Source organism: Paroedura picta, chromosome 18 (assembly GCF_049243985.1).
Source record: "Paroedura picta isolate Pp20150507F chromosome 18, Ppicta_v3.0, whole genome shotgun sequence".
Taxonomy (NCBI): Eukaryota; Metazoa; Chordata; class Lepidosauria; order Squamata; family Gekkonidae; genus Paroedura; species Paroedura picta.
Genome location: NC_135386.1, coordinates 11,623,147 through 11,635,571, shown reverse-complemented (window position 1 = coordinate 11,635,571; position 12,425 = coordinate 11,623,147). Strand labels below are relative to the sequence as shown.

At 46.2% G+C, this 12,425-nt stretch overlaps 1 protein-coding gene across 2 annotated transcripts in view; it reads left to right on the top strand.

Annotated features, from left to right (window-relative positions):
• Positions 1–1,999: 1,999 nt before the first annotated feature.
• ABHD2 (abhydrolase domain containing 2, acylglycerol lipase) overlaps positions 2,000–12,425 on the top strand; it is a 45,177-nt gene continuing 34,751 nt past the window's right edge. The window contains exons 1-2 of one of the 2 annotated variants that reach the window (XM_077317536.1): positions 2,000–2,144; positions 3,546–3,678. The gene's annotated coding sequence lies outside the window, so the exon portion shown is untranslated. The remainder of the gene's footprint in view (positions 2,145–3,545; positions 3,679–12,425) is intronic. The other variant, XM_077317535.1, reaches the window with a different exon arrangement.

The window sequence follows — 12,425 nt, the reverse complement described above, 5'->3', positions numbered from 1 at the left end:
CCAATCCCATGATAGAAAAGTGGGCAATCAGTTTCCTGTTTTTAACATTATAAATTAATGTATAATTTGAGAAGGGATTTGAGATATGGTCATGCCCTTCTAACCTCTGTCCCATTTCTTGGGTCATTGGATGGAGGCTAGCGTTAGAGACCTGCTCCAACATGGATGCTGTACAACGCTAGATCAGTCAACAACAAAACCGCTATTCCGCCAACCTACTCTGTAGAGCACAAGGTAGGCGGGGCATGCATGACAGAAACTGCAATCTTCGCCAAGCCAGATTACTAGCACCCTACTTGGCCCTGAAACTCGTAGCCACAGTGATCCACGCAACGATCATCTCTAGATTGGACTTCTGCAATTTGCCTGCTCTTAACCTTTATCTGGAAACTACAGCTGTTCAAGAATGCTGTGGCTAGGAACCTCACTACAATACTTTGGAGGTCTCACATTCAGCCCATCCTTCAACTGTACTGGTTACCAGTCAAATTCCAGATCAGACTTAAGGTTCTGGCAATCACCTTTAAGGCCATATGCAAGACCAAGGTCACCCAGCTGGCTGCATGTGGGGGAGCAAGGAATCAAACCCGACTCACCAGATTAGAAGTCCACACTCCTAACCACTACACCAAACTGCCTCTCAACCAGGGCCAGAGCTTTCTCCATCTTGGCCCCACCTGGTAGAACAAGCTCCCAGAAGAGAGCAGAACTAGAACAATTCCACAGGGTCTGCAAAAGGGAGCTCTTCCACCAGGTAACGAAGAACCATTACCTCCTCTGGGTCCCCAAGCCACCCTCCCATATTAACCATCACCTGAACTGTCCAACCATGGGGTTGTCAGTATGCTGCAGTTGAATTACCGTTCCAATACTGTTCCATTGTTCTACTATACTGATATGCACTGTTTAGTATTACTGTTATTTATAGCCACTGTTTTTCTGTATTGTTCCTGCTCCACTAAGTTCTGAGCCTCAGGGGTGGGTGGCATATAAAGGTAAAATACAATATTTTTTTTGAAATTACATGGGAAAACATTTGTATACAAGTTACCATTCCAAACTATTTTGCATTATACCAGTCAAAGTTACATTACAATCTAGTTTAAATCAACAATTCAAATTAAGAGATAAAGAAAGAGGACATCTGGCCCTTATAAAGGATTAAAAATGTAGGTTACCATATGTAGTGAGATAAGAAACCAATATCTTTCTTAGGTTACAGTACAACCTGCTAGCCCAAATCAGTTATTCCAAATAAGAGATAAATTACCGGCTTCAATCTATCTAGCAAAAAAGCCTTGGTATGACCAAAATTTACTGTTTTCATTGTACAGCTCATTTTTTTTTAAGCTGCACCATTGAAATTATGTAATAAATTTACTGATGTGAGGGCCTTTGTTACTGCAAATACCATGGCAGTTTTTCATTCTGGAATGTTCTTTTTGTTGGAAAAAAACAGAAGTAATGAACACTGGTAAAAGTAAATTCCAAAATAAAAACACTGAGTAAATGTGCATTAATGTCTGGACTGTTACAACATTTAGTAAGCCTGCTACATGCCGAATTTTGGGGAGAAACAAAGTAATTTTGAACCCCCTTCCTGGTAGATGGATATATTCTGAAATAAAAAAAGATGGCAGCTTAAGACGGAGAAAAACAGAAGGACTCAGCAGTCGCCTCAAGGGAAGAGCGACCCCGACCCCCAGGACCCTTCCTGACAGACACCCCTCCCGAGCCAATGTCCTCTTGAAGCCCCGCCCAACTGCGTCATAAGGAGCCAATCGAAGCCCGCGGTCTCGTCCTCCTCGTCAAGCGTCCGCGAGACGGGCGGCGCCGCCACCGCCTTAACCACCTTTCAGCCCTTTCTCTTCCGCCCCCGCACCGCCTCGACCAATAGCGTGCGAGTGGGGCCCGAGTAGCGTGCCAGAGAGCCAATGGGCAGGGCCAGGGCGGGTTGGGGCCGGGAAGGAGGCGGGGCGGCGGGACGCTGAGGCGGGTGGGGGTGGCCGCGGGAGCCGGCTCGGGTCGGGCGTGTTTGGCGGAGGGAGCGTGGCCGCGAAGGGGGGAAGGGCGGGAGACGCATCTCGATGGGAGTAGCGGCCGGAGCAGGAGCTGGCGGTTCGGCCCGGGCTGGGCCTGCTCAGGTGAGGCACGGCGGCGGCGGGGAGGAGGATGCTGAGGAGGAGGGGGGTCTCCCCCTCAAGAGCCCTCCCCACATCCGGGGAACTCCTGGGGCTGAGGAGAATGGGCAGGTCCGCTGAATGACCCCCGGCCCTCGAGCAGCGGGGGCTCTCCAGAGGCCCATGGACTACAATGACCATGAGCCCCCGCGCTAGAGCAGGGGTGGTAAACCTGTGGCCCTCCAGAGGTCCATGGACTGCAATGACCATGAGCCCCTGCCCTAGAGCAGGGGTCGTCAACCTGTTGCCCTCCAGAGGTCCATGGACTACAATGACCATGAGCCCCTGCCAGCAGGTCCATGGACTACAATGACCATGAGCCCCTGCCAGCGAATGCTGGCAGGGGCTCATAGTCATTGTAGTCCATGGACCTGCTGGCAGGGGCTCATGGGAATTGTAGTCCACGGACCTCTGGAGGACCACAGGTTGACGACCCCTGCCCTAGAGGATACATCCATCTTTCCATCCCTTTTCTGTCCTGTGCCTTCTCCACCCTCCCTGGTTTCGCCTCCTAGCACTCGCCCGGCTTCTCAGGCTTGGATGTCTTTTGGGTTATGTGGGAAAGGGGGATTCCCCCCCCCCCCGGTTCTTAAGTGGAAGCCTCTCTTGCCCCAGACGTCTCTCCTGTCTTCCCCTCTTCTGCAACTGAAGATCAAGTATGACTTGAGGAGAGGTGCCCTTGCTCAATCAGACCAGGGATCCCTCTGGTCCAGCATCCTGCTTCGCCTAGGGGTGGCCAGACTGTGGCCCTCCAGATGTCCGTGGACTACAATTCACATGAGCCCCTGGGGCTCATGGGAATTGTAGTGCACGGGCATCTGGAGGGCCACAGTCTGGCCACCCCTGAGCGTTGCCCTGAAAGGCCAGCAAAACTCTGTCTGACCCAGCAGCAGATCTCTTATGATCTTCATGACTGCTTCTTTACCATCCCCTAGAGCAGGGGTAGTCAACCTGTGGTCTTCCAGATTTGCTGGAAGGGGGCTCATGGGAATTGTAGTCCATGAACATCTGGAGGACCACAGGTTGACTACCCCTGCCCTAGAGCCATTCCTTTTCACTCTCAACACACCCCAGGGACCATTTCTTGGTGCTTCTGGGAAGCTCACTGGGAGGGCAGAAAGAAGGGGGTGGCCTCTGCACCCCCCCCCCCTTCAGTTTGTTAGCAGGAGTATGAAGACCAGGACAAGTTTTGTAGCCTAATCAAAAATTGCATCATATATTTTTGTAATAAGTAGATGGCCTTAAAAATATCTAGCATTTTCTGAAATAGAAGGGTGGATTTGACCATTCTTGTGAAGGTCCAAGGTTCTTTGCTTCTCCACCCCACCTTGTTTCCTTTTTTTTTCTTCCTGTTTTCGGTTTCAGAGGTCATATCCCATCTCTCTTCTTCCTACCTGCTGCTTCTCTTTACTACATGAATTGTGACCTTTGAAGTTTAACCAGTTTCAAATTGTCCTCCCGTCTTTACGAACTGGGGATCCCACTTCTGAGATGTTTGGTAGGATTTTTCTCCTCTCTTCTCCCCTCCCCCCATTTCTTTTCTACAAAGGTAGTTAAATTCTTTCTGGTTTGAGCAATTATCAGTTGATAAAAAATGTTTTTCCTGTCAAATTCGTCCCCCTCCCACCACCACTGTAGCATTTTGTTATCTGAGTTGTTACCATTCTCCTTTGGAAGCTGTGTGCTCACTCTGCCCTTAAGGATTCAGCTGAGCTGGATCCCTTTTGTTCTTGGGGTATTATTATGGTGGCATTTTCTCACTTGCTTGGTTTAGTAGTATCCTTTCTATTGCTTCCTCTTGCTGAGGGCACATGTTCTCCATTGTAACTCATAGTGCAACTTCCTTGAGAAGTAATATCCAATCTGCAAGATGGTGTCCCTCCAGGCCTCATCAGAACTCCTTTGAAATTTGTTGTTATTGTTGTCTGAATTTAGACTTTCATCATTTTTGTATTTCATCAACATTCCACCTGTCATGCAGACATATTACTGTTACTTATAACTGGGCAGTATATTCGATTAATGTTGTTATTTTGATTATTCACTGTCATTTAATATGCTGGTAGTTACTCTTTCTCCAGAAGTTGCACAGAAGTCCAAAACTGGATATTTCTCCCCTTCCTGCTGTTAAAAAATTCTGTCCCTAACTACTTGACATTCAGCAATGACTCATGTTCTAGATACACTATTTATATTAGAGAGGGTGTGGTGACTTCCCGTGAATATACTTACGGTTTTGTTTGTTTTTATTGTGTGTGTATTTTTGTTGTCAGTCTTGCACTGGGAAATGAGAATCTATTTTATGTCTGTTTAAGGATCCTGAATAGATTTCTGCATACTATCTAGCTGCAACTAAAGCAAATACTTGGCAACACTTCAGTACTTCCCATCCTGTGGCATTTAGATGCTCTGCATAGGTGATTATTGGTTATTTCCAAGTGGAAAGGCAAGGTACAGAAGTACTGTGACAGACCACAAGCTACTGGCACAACAGTGCTTGTGAATGGTATATGCTTGATTTCTGTGACTCATGTTTAACCCACAGGATTACCTTGTCTCTTGACTAGGGTGTTCTCTCTAAAATGCATTTTGTGTTTTGATGGTTACCAACAGGAATATAATTTATTTCTTGATCTATATTTCCCTTAAACCTTGTTTTCTTCTGATCTTTTCTTCCACAGAGCCCATTATTTAATTATTAGATTCATATACCACTGCTCCCAGCACGCTGGCTCGCTGTGGTTCACATCACATAAAAACATCCCATAAGATTTCTAAAGATTTCTATTAGTAATACTTCCTTTTATTTAATTTAATGGGCATACATCTCTTATATTTAGCCTGTTCACAATAGTGAGTCATAATAGCTTATATCAAATCATTTAAAATGAGGGTGGCCATTTTTGACATTTTCCTGAAAGTTTGGTTTTTGGGGAGTTCTCAATTTCGGTTTGACCAGTATCTTGTAAAAAAAAAAAAAAAAGCATGGTTTCAACCCTCCTTCCCCTTAGCTTTATTATGCTATACCATTATGGCATTGTTCTCTTCTAAAAGTGTGTGTGTGGACCAAGCAGCCTTAACGTCAAATACCTTTTACTCTTCATTAAACTTGAGGGCTTTATGTCTTATAGAGCTGGAGATGACTATACAAATGGTCATCTAATCATAACAGCAGCTTTTCATGAAGCTTCCATATCTTTCGGAAGATACCATTTGGTCCTGAAGTAGAGGGTGATGCAAGGATTGGGGAAGGCAGAATGACACTAATACACTGCAGGGGTACAACTTCATTACATAGAAAGGGAATTGTGATGCAGCTGCCCAACTGCTTGCTGACAGCAGGCAGGACCCCAGGTAGCTGGCTGGGGAATGAGTAGGGGAAGAGTAACCAATTAGAAGTAGTAGAAGCTACTATCTTGATTTGGCTGGTTTGTGAGCTCATATAACCTGGGCCTTTTAATGGGACGTTTGGGGAGCTCACTTTTTCTTATCTTTGAACTACAGATTGTGCCTGCCCCGTGACAAGTTGTGTGAGTACATCATCATACATAAATTAAAGGCATAGAATATTGTTCTACCTTGGGGTTTCTCCTCCTGGAACAAACTCCAGGGGAGAAGCTCAACTGTGGTCTACCCCAGGAGTAGTCAACCTGTGGTCCTCCAGATGTTCATGGACTACAATTCCCATGAGCCCCTGTCAGCGTTTGCTGGTAGGTGCTCATGGGTATTGTAGTCCATGAACATCTGGAGGACCACAGGTTGACTATCCCTGGTCTAACCTACCAGCGTTGCACAGATGGGCCAGTGAGTATATTGCTAGAAAGCTAAATGATCATGACTGAAAGTGCAATTCTAAGCAGAGTTATATTTTTCTAAATCCATTAAAGCCAGCTGGCATAGAAGGGTGAACCTTAGTTGAAGTTTGTATTGTATTGTAAATTAATATTTTGGGGTGAGGGATAAGTAAGCCTAGTTCACTAGTGTAGGGTATGATTTGTACTTCCAGTTTGGGACATGTGGATTAAAAAGAGAGGACATCCACTCCTCTTTGGTAGAGTCTCTTCTTCCAGATATATGGGGAAATTATTATCTGATGAAGCTACTGGTATTGCAGGCTGTTTCCAAACTGAAATCTCTCTCTATTATGCCAAGTTAAGATAGGTCTCAGAGTTTACTATCTTCTTATCTTGCGGACGTTCTAACTTGAAATTAGTATTGCACTTTGCTGAAGAAGTAGCTTAAAATAATGTTGTGGAAGGATTGATGTGGGTTAACAAATGAAGTTAGAGCATCATTTGGGTTGTGTAAGCGAGATGACAAAAACTGGTTTGTGACTTTGAAGGAAAAAGCAGGTGTTGTTTCTAATGTGAAAAAGTTATATTACAAGAAAATAGCTGGGAATAAACCAGTGTTCAGAATCAGCAGGTATAAAATTATAGCTTTGGTGGGCAGCACACCAATCACCATTATTCTGCCTCATGACATACAGATTTGGCTGCAGAATTCTTTCAGACAGAAACACCTGTGTCAGACCAGTTTCAAAAGCAGTTTTTTGAGATCTGGTTTTTAAGTGAAGGGGGAAAAAGCCCACTGGGTATAAGTCAAACCAATTTGGAATGCTTGAATTAGCTCAGAGTTCCCATCACTTCTTGGGTGTGACCAGGATTATGTCCGTAGGTTAGGTGAGGCGTGTCTGCGGACTGTGAGATGTAAAATGGTAATGAAAATATAAATTATGTAAACTGAGCACCACAAGAACACTTAGGGGGATAAGAAGAAGAGTTGGTTTTATACCCTGCTCTTCAGTACCTGCTGGAATCTCAAAGTGGCTTACAATCGCCTTTTCTTCCTCTTCCCACAACAGACACCTTGTGAGGTAGGTGGGGCTGAGAGATCTAAAATAACTGCTCTGTGAGAACAGCTCCAAGAGAACTGGTACTTGGTAAGAGAGCTCTTAGTTTCGGTGTAAACACCTTGGTAGGTGATACAGTAACTCTGACTTTTTTTTCTCAAGGTCCTTCCATCTGCTCCTTATGCTAATTATATGATAGATAGAATTGGGGGGGGGCTTGCTGAGCACAGAGATATAAGAGGTATTGTCCGGTGATGCATTATAGAGCCAGATGACTAATGTTACCCATTGTGCAAGCTCATGTCATAGGATATGATAAGAATTGAAGATTTGTAATGATGTCAGTTGACCCATCGTGAGCATGGAATTTTTCAACTGCTTGGTGTCGCCTGCAAGCTCAGTTAACACCTTGTATAAGCTAAACTGAAATTTGAATCTTGGTATTTCCTATCTGGTTGCAAACAGGTAGCTGCCATTACCTTGAAACCAGGTGTCTGCTGTACTTTTCCTAAACAGCTAATAGGAATAAGAAAATACAGTGGTTGAGGCCAAGGACCTCCACTACCATGAATTCTGGGCCCCTAGCCAGACCCCCATTACTCTTCTGTGGGGCCTGGCTAACTGCAAGCCACATTTCCAGGAATGGAGGGTAGGAGCGAGGTGCATAGATTGTTTTGAAGTATTTAAATCTGAAATGTATTGTACTGTTTATTGTGTAAGTTGCCACGGGACTGCGAGGAGAAGCACGGCCTATAATTTGAAACATCTGTAAACCGCTCCGCGGTTATTAAATAAAAGGCTAAGGGCAAGTTGGGAGGAGTTAGGGTGGGCTCTGTCCGGGATAAAAACTCAGAGGGGCGAATCAGCAAAGCGCGCCTCCCCATTGCCTCCTTGGCTGCCATGGACTGCACCTCGATGCGGGGAAAGGAGCAGGGACGCCGCGTCAAAGACACGGCAGCCCTGTTCCTTTCCAGCCGCGCACCCTCCCAACTTGCCGGGAAAGGAGCAGGGCCACGGCGGTCCTGCTCCTTTCCAGCCGCGCACCCTCAACACTTCGATGGGGAGCCAGGGAGCAATGCGACGGTCCCAGGACACCTTCCGCCTCCCACCTACCCGCCGCGAACCTCCAGGACCCTGCCGCCGAAAGAGGAAGAAGCTCGGCTACCGCCCACTCTCAACGCTGCCCGCCGGTGATAACCCCCTCCCTTCCCTCACTACACCCCCAACATCTCTCCCTTCGCCGACTCCCCCGCGCTTCCCCCCTAAACCCTACCCCCCCACACCACCCTTAGCCGCGCCACCCACCCACACACACTCTGACAAAACCTTACCCCCTCGGAGACCGGCCCCTTCTCCCCCGGCATGCTGCGAACCATGGCAAAGACACCTGCAGACTGCGCGACCTTCTTCTGCACCGCCGACACAATGACCCACGCATGCGCAAAGTTCCGCGCATGCGTCTCTGCCTCCACCCACCCTCCCCCCGCCCAAAGGACCACCAGACAAGACGCATGCGCCGGATCCACGCCATGTGTCGTTCCCCTCCCACTTCCTTCAACACCAGCATCCCGCTCGCCACCACCAGCCGACCCGCCCGGCCTCAGCGCCGCACATGCCTGCACGCCTCCGAGCAGCCGCCGACCCAGCGTCCCCGCGCTTCACTGACGCTCTCGAGCCTCCAGCGCAGAACACAGGTAGGCCGCAAGACCACAAGAAGCCCAGCCCGGCGGAAGCCTTCCGCACTACACCCCAGGGACGAGGATGCCTGCTTCTGCGACCCACGTCGGCCCCGGCTGGGCAGAAGCCTTTGGAACTCACCCCCGGGGAAGGGAACATCTAAAATGGGCTTTAAATCTAGTAATAAATATTGTAATGGCAGGCAGTCTCACACCTTGAAAACCCTATGCATTTTCACATAAGTCAGCTGGGATTTGATGGCAAAAAGTAGTCTCTAACAAGTACTCTATTGCAGTGGTCTCCAACTTTTTTATCACCGGGGACTGGTCAACACTTGACAATTTTACTGAGGCCCGGGGAGGGGGGTAGTCTTTTGCCGAGGGATGCTGCCGCCGCCTGAGCCCCTGCTTCACTTGCTTTCCTGCCGTCGCCCCTGACTTCCCACCCGCCCACTGGGGGGCGTTGCCAGCAGCAGCTGCAAAGTGCCACGCCGAGGGGGAGCCCCAGCCATGGTGGCCACTGGAGAGCACCAAAGGTGAGCCGGTGGCAGAGTGGCAGGGCAGCCCCCGAGGCAGCAGCCGGAGAGGAGGACGAAGAGGAGCTGTGGCCCGGTACTGACTGATCTATGGACTGGTATTGGTCCCCGGACCGGGAGTTGGGGACCACAGCTCTGTTGTATTGGTGGATGGAAATTTTTGGTAAGATATTTTGATATCTGGTGACTTGTATGAACATGCCATTCAGATTTATTTTTGAAGTCGTCTTCTCTTGGCAAAGAAGCAGAAATTGTTTCTGAACAAATAATTCTACTTGAATTTATTTATTAAAATGTTTGTATGCTATCTTTCCATTTGGTTTAGGGTGGCTTACAATAATAACATCCCCAGCTAAAATAACCCCCCCTGTAGGAAGTGTGATGTGTTTCCTGAGCTGCTCTTCTAGATGTCTAAAGAAAATTTGGAGATTCAAATTCAAGACCTCTGCCCCACCAGACATGTGATAGGAAGAGACTTTTTAGAGTGCTTTGGCGTACTCCTTAGTTAGTAGATTATTATATCCCTTTTGTAATTATAATCTGGGTTTATTCCCTCTTTTTTGTCTCCTGCTTGTCCAGATGAGTACAGTTGTGATTTGATTGATACTGTAGACTGTGGGATTTTTCTTTCTGGGATTGTTTAGTTATGATAGATGCTTCCATTCTGGAAAAGGGAATGGGAAAAGACCATGGGGCCAGTATTTTCTAGTTCAGGATTTGGTGCTGAAGAGGGCAGTCAAGCAACTCAAAAGATAATCTGCTAGGAAGGTTTTGGGGGTATTGTATACCTAAACCATCGAATAGAATAATAGAATCATAGAATAATAGATTTGGAAGGGACCTTATGGGTCATCTAGTCCAACCCCCTGCACTCTGCAGGACACTCACATCCCAATCGCTCATCTACTGTAACCTGCCACCCCCTTGAGCCTTCACAGAATCAGCCTCTCCATCAAGTGGCTATCCAGCCTCTGTTTAAAAATGTCCAAAGATGGAGAACCCACCACCTCCCGAGGAAGCCTCTTCCACTGAGAAACCGCTCTAACTGTCAGGAACTTCTTCTGGATGTTTAGATGGAATTTCTTTTGAATTAATTCCATCCCATTCATTCTGGTCTGTCTCTCTGGGGCAAGAGAGAACAACTCTGCTCCATCTTCCATATGGCACCCTTTTAAATACTTGAAGGTGGTTATCAGATCCCCTCTCAGTCGTCTCCTCTCTAGGCTAAAACAGACCAAGCTCTCTCAACCTTTCCTCTTATGTCTTGGTCTCCAAACCCCTCACCATCTTCGTTGCCCTCCTCTGGACACGCTCCAGCTTGTCTACATCCCTCTTCAACTAGGATGCTCAAAACTGAACACACGATTCCCAAGTGAGGCCGAACCAGAGCAGAGGCAAGGGCTAGCTATTACAGCCATGGGCCAATTACAATCACACATCATTGACAGGTTGGCCTGTCCTTGTGCAGTTCTCCACCCAATTTTTGTCTGGCAGTCAGGCAGGGAGGTACAGCTCTTGAGTTCATACCTTTTGGCCACCCAGACATGTTGACTTAAAAGCTAAGTCCTGTTTTCATTCTCCTCTTGCATCTTAGCAATTAATCCTTCATACTCATAGAACAAAGCTAAACATGCACCTAAGTGCAAATTAGCAAAGGTAAATGCATTCATCTCCTTTCTCCTGGAGAGACAGTTTCCTGTTTGTATGCTGTGTCTCTAATTGCACTGCCTATTGCTGCTAGTTTTTATGTTTGGGTATGCCCAGCATGCACTTGATACTTGTGGATGTTTTTGCTTTGACAATTAACTTGGATCCAATTTATTTTTGGTGCTACATCAGTGCCTGTTGAAAGTGTTCTGTCAGATGTAATAATACTGTTCCATTTGTGCCTGTGAAGGAGATGAGATGTCTCCCAGTTAACTCTGTTCAGACATAAAGCATGATGGCTGTATTCTGTTTACATAGGAAATGAAAGAGGACAGGGAAAAGTAAGGCTATGCTAACAGGTCCCTGAATACTGGAGCTTTATCCCATTTTCTGTTTTAAATGCCATGATCATCCTGGGCACATGTTCATCCTGATGATGATGTTAGCCATTCAGTCAAGTCCAACTCTTGGTGATCCTATGGTGCAAATGCCACCATGATTTCTGATCTTGCACCTCTTCTTTTAGTTGTGTAGTGTTCTGGCCGGTGTCCATTTTGATTTTATTTAACCACCATGTTCTTTGTTGGCCTGGTTTCCTTTTTCCACTGACCATTCCTAGCATAATTGCTTTCTCCAATGAATTGGATTGCATGATATGACTAAAGGATGTGTGCCAGAGTTTCGTGATTTTGCCTACCAGTGATATATCAGGCTTTATTTTATTTATTATTTATAATAATTATAATAATTTTTAATAATAATTTCCTTGTGAGTGACTTTTGCCATCCATGGATCTCGCAGAAACCTTCTCCAACACCAGAGTTCTAATGATTCTTGTCTGATTTCTTTCATTGTCCAACTTTCACAACCATAAGTGGTGACTGGAAATATGATAGATCTCTACTCTACAGTCGGTCGTCAAGCTTATGTCTTTGCTTTCCCGTATTCAGTTCAAGCTCGTCATTACTGAGTGACCAAGAACCGTCTGAAGTTTTATTTCCTTACTGCAATTATCAGTCACATCAATTTGTGATCCAAGAAAAATGAATTCTTCAATGCATTCAGTCTCTTCACCATCAGTTGTTAATGTGACATGTCTGTTTTTTGCAGTGGTCATTATTTTTGTCTTTTTAGTGTTTAATTAAGGGCCAGATTTCTTGCTTGCTTCATTGACCTCTGTAATCAGCTGTCCTGGGCTTTCCTTAGTGTCTGGCAGGAGGGTGGTGGCATCAGCATACCGAAGATTATTTATATTCCTTCCTCCAGTCTTAATCCCCATGCTTGATTCTTTGAGTTCAATCTCAGCATACAAGTTAAACAGGAAGGGCGAAAGAATCCAACCCTGGTGCACTCCTGTCTCTTTGAACCAGTCAGTGTCACCAAATGGTGTACATACAGTGGCTTATTAGTTTACATAGAGCAACTGCATCAGTTTGATCAAATGTACTGGCACCCCCACATTTTTCAGGGCTCCCCACAATTTGTTGCGATCCACATAATCAAAAGCTTTCTTGTAGTCAATAAAGCAGATGTA